Source organism: Sturnira hondurensis, unplaced genomic scaffold (assembly GCF_014824575.4).
Source record: "Sturnira hondurensis isolate 20B ecotype Veracruz unplaced genomic scaffold, ASM1482457v3 Scaffold0008640, whole genome shotgun sequence".
NCBI classification, from domain to species: domain Eukaryota; kingdom Metazoa; phylum Chordata; class Mammalia; order Chiroptera; family Phyllostomidae; genus Sturnira; species Sturnira hondurensis.
In genome coordinates, this window is record NW_028081271.1 from 23,762,515 (window position 1) to 23,767,194 (window position 4,680).

A 4,680-nucleotide genomic window follows, 5' to 3' on the forward strand; every position below is an offset into this window, starting at 1 on the left:
TTTTGATTAGAGCATTTAATCCATTTATGTTTAATGTTATTATTGATAGGTACTTACTCATTGTCATTTTTGTACCTGTGTTCCTCTCTGTCTCTCTCTTTTCCCTTCTTCCCTTAAAGCAGTCCTTTTAGCCTCTCTTGCAGAGCTGGTTTGGTGGAGACATATTCTTTTAGGCTTCTTTTGTCTTGGAAGTTCTTTATTTGACCTTCTATTTTGATTGAGAGCCTTGCTGGGTAAAGTAGCCTTTGTTGCAGGCCTCTGGTTCTCATTACTTGAAATATTTCTTGGCATTCTCTTCTTGATTGGAGTGTTTCCATTGAGAAGTCAAAGCTAACCTTATTGGGGCTCCCTTGTATGTTACTTCCTTTTTCTCCCTGCTGCCTTTAAGATTTTCTCTTTGTCTTGGAATTTTGCCATTTTAATGATGATGATATGTCTTGAAGTGGGCCTCTTTGGGTTCCTCTTGATTGGGACTCTTGGTGATTCCTGGATTTGTGTAACTTTTTCTCTCATCAAATTAGGCAACTTTTCCATCATTACTCTTTCAAATAGATTTTCAATCCCTTTGTTGTTCTTATTATTCTTCTGGTATTTCTATTATTTGGATATTATTACGTTTCATATTGTCTTGCATTTCTCTTAATCCCTCTTCATTTTTTCAGAGCCTTTTTTCATTTTCTTGCTCTTTCTGTGGGTTTTTTTCTACCTTGTCCTCCACCTCACTGATCTGATCTTCTGCTTCATCGATTCTACCTTTGATACCTTCTACTGTGTTCTTCAATTTGGAAATTGTATTCCTCATTTCCTCTTGTCTCTTACTGATAGTTTCTATTTCCTTTTTCATGTTGATATGTTTTGCATTGAGTTCGTTGTCACTCCCCTGTAGTTTCTGGTAGCTTTTTGTGAGCTCTTTGAACTTCCTGATAACCAGTGCTTGAATTCAATATCTGATAGTTGACTTGCCTCTGTTTCATCTAACATTCTTTCTGTGGCTTCCTCCTTTCCTTTCATTTGGGTTTTTTTTTTTGTCTTCCCATTGTTTGCAAGCCTCTTCTTGTTAGCCTCAGCTTCTTAAATTGATCTGTTCTGACTCCTTGGCTTTATGGCATGAACTTATGTGGTGGAATGCCTGTGAAATTCAGTGTTGCAGACTCCTTCATTTATCCTGGTGTTCTCTTTCCACCTACTTTGTGTGTGTGTGTGTGTGTGTGTGTGTGTGTGTGTGTGTGTGTGTGTGTGATCAGTTGGGGGGGGGGCAAAGTGGTTTATGACAGCAGGAGAGTATTCTGTGGTATTTACAGTAACAGCTGGTAGAGAAGAGATAGGTGATTTCCTGGCTATGTAGAGAGATAACCGTAATATTCAGCCCAACTAGCCACTTTTTTAGAAAGGATGGAAGGAGGATAAGGCTCTTGTTGTGGAGGGAAGGTTTGTGATTTGGATCTAGAAATGAGCGAGGTTGAGGGAGGTCAGATTCTGAGGTAAGGTGAGAATAAAGGATGGTAAATAGGTGTAGTGTGAGAGAGAATAGAGTTAATCACTACAGTATTATAGTTCAGGCAACAATGTAGTGGGCTAAGATCTGAGGGGGATGTTGTGTAGTATTTACAATAGTATGTAATAGCTATTATTTACAATAATATTAGAGAAACAATCATATGACAGAATCTATGATATAGCAAGGTTAGGGAGTATTGGACCTTCAATAGTGTGCTAGCTGGGTAAGGGGAATTAAAGGACAGTAAATTAGCAATACACTGTGATTGAGAAGACAGGGAAACCTGTCAAGTGATAAAATATATCCAGCCAAGGAAAAGAAGACTATACAGAAAGAGAAGGAAAAAAGAGATACTATTAAAATAAAAGATGTAAGAATGACAAAATAATGAAAAAATACAAATATGCAGTAACTTGTAGTTTTTCTGTTATAGCAAAGTGAATTTTGTCTCTGTTTCTACTGTTGGGATGCCCCCTCTTTGAATCCAACTCTGGTTGGACTTTTTTTTTTTTTTGCCTTTCCAAGTCTTTTGGCTCACTCTTTTTGGTTTCTAGCTGGTCAAACCTTTTCTCCTGCTCACACTAGCTGCAGCAGCCTGAGGGGTTATTAGTGTGGCCTTCTTCCCTTCTCGGTGAACTCAGCTGGTCTCACCAATGCCCTCCCAAGATTCAGACTGGGGCCACTCTCCAGAGCCCCACTGAGAGCAGATTTTCTTCAGGATTTACAGTTTTTGCCTGGGGTGTCAGCAAGTGCTCCTGGCCAGGCTTCCCTGGTATTGCAGGCTTGGGCACAGACCTTTCCAGTGCTATGGCAGAATGCACAGGGTGACTCTCAATTCTCCCAAGCCAGCAAACACAGACTGACTCCACAGGTTATCAGAGCTCTCTGGTTTGCTTCCTAATGCCCACTCCTCTCTCTGACACTACAGGCAAACTGATTTTTCCTGGTGTTTTTCAATCTGCGCCTGGATGGGTAGAGAGGGTGCTGATGACTGGCTCTCTCCTAGGGTCCTTGCTGCCAGCCCTGGGCTCCCAGAGACCAAGACAGACTGGCCAGGGCCCTGGGGCAGCCTGGCGGAGGGCCTGCAGCCTCTGCACTGTTCCCTTGGACCTTGTTGACCTGCAGTTTTCTCCTCTCCTCACCATCTGGACATTCAGTGCCCGCTACACTTTCTGGAGTCCTACCTTCCTATATGCTGGGTCGCTGTTGGCTATCCACTGCGCTCCTCTGCAGATCAGCCCGGTTTTTCTCTGGCACATGGGGAGAAGCAAAATCTTTTGTTCTACTCTGCCACCATCTTCCAAGCTTCCCCTCTTTTTCTTTTTTTTAAGATCCTTGAATTGAGTTTCTTTGCCTATATCTCTCTTTAAGAGGAACTGGGCAGGACTTCAGAAAAACTTATGAACGCATTTTATTCAAAAGGTATTAGATATAAAATTTTATTTTTAATGCTGTTATTGTATTTTCCCATTATCATTTAGTCCCCTTATATCCCACTTTCTCTACCCCCACAATCACTACACTGTAGTCCATGCCCATGAGTGCTTTTTCACTTTTGTTCAATTCCTCCACTCCCTAAACTTTCCCTTAGTTGTCATCCTGCTCTCTATCTATGAGTCTGTCTCTATTTCATGTGTTAGTTCAGTTTGTTCATTAGATTCCACATATGAGTGAAATTATATGGCATTTGTCTTTCACTGAATGCCTTATTTCACTTAGCATAATGTTCTCCAGGTCCATCCATGCTGTCACAAAGGGCAAAATTTGCTTTTTTATGACCAAGTAGTATTCCATTGTATAAACGTCCCATAGTTGTTTTATGCACTCATCTACTGACAGACACTTGGGCTGCTTCTGTATCTTGCCGAAGGTAAATAACATAGAGGTGCTTATGTTCTTTTGCATTAGTGTTTTGGGTTCCTTCTCATATTTTCCCAGAAATGGGATTGCTGGGTCATAAGAAAGTACCGTTTTTTAATTTTTTGAAGTAACTCCATGAGTCTTTCCACAGTGGCTGCGCCAATCTGCATCCCCACCAACAGTGTGTAAAGTTTCCCCTTTTCTCAATATCTTTACCAACACTTTCTATCTGTTGATTTATTGATGATAGCCATTCTGACAGGTGTGAAATGCTATCTTATTGTGGTTTTAGTTTACATTTCTCTGATGATTAATGATGTTGAGCATCTTTTCATATGTCTATTGGCTATCTGTATGTTCTCTTTGGAGAAGTGTTTATTTAGACCCTTTGCACATTTTTAATTGGGTTTTTGGCTTCTTTAGCGTTGCATTTTGTAAGTTCTTATAAATTTTGGATATTAACCACTTATCGGATGTTTTAGTGAATATGTTCCCATTCTGTGGGTTGTCTTTTTATCTTGTCAATGTTTTCCTTTGCTGTGAAAAAACATTTTAGTTTGATGTTGTCCTATTTGTTCATTTTGTCCTTTGTTTCCCTTGCCTGGGAAGGTATATCCAATAAAATATTGCTACAAGCAATGTCTGAGATTTTGCTGCCTGGTTTTTTTCTATGATTTTTATGGTTTCAGGTCTAATATTTAAGTGTTTAAAATATTCTGAATTTATTCTTGTGTGTGGTATATGAAGGTGGTCTAGTGTCATTTTTCTTCAAGGACCTATCCAATTTTGACAACAGCATTTATTGAATAAGCAATCATTAACCCATTGTATGAGCTTGCTTCCTCTGTTGAATACTAATTGACTATAAAGGTGTGGGTTTATTTTGGGGTTTTCTGTTCTGTTCCATTGATCTATGTGTTGGTTTTTATGCCAGTACCATGTTGTTTCGATCACTATGGCCTTACAGTATAGTTTCATATTAGGTAGTGTAATTCCTCCAATTTTGTTCTACCATTTCAGAATTGATGCTGCTATGTGCAACCTTTTCTGGTTCCATATAAATTTTGGAAATATTTGTTCTTGTTTTGAAATATGTCTTTCAAATCTTGGTAAGAATTTTGTTGAATCTCTAGATTGCTTTAGGTAGTTTGGACATATTAATAATGTTAATTCGTTCTATCAATGAACATCGTATGTGCTTCCACTTATTTGTATCTTCTTCATTTTCTTTCTTCAGCATCATAACTTTCCAAGTACAAGTGTTTTACATCCTTCATTAGGTTTATTCGTAGGGTCTTTTATTCTCTTTGACACAATTCTGA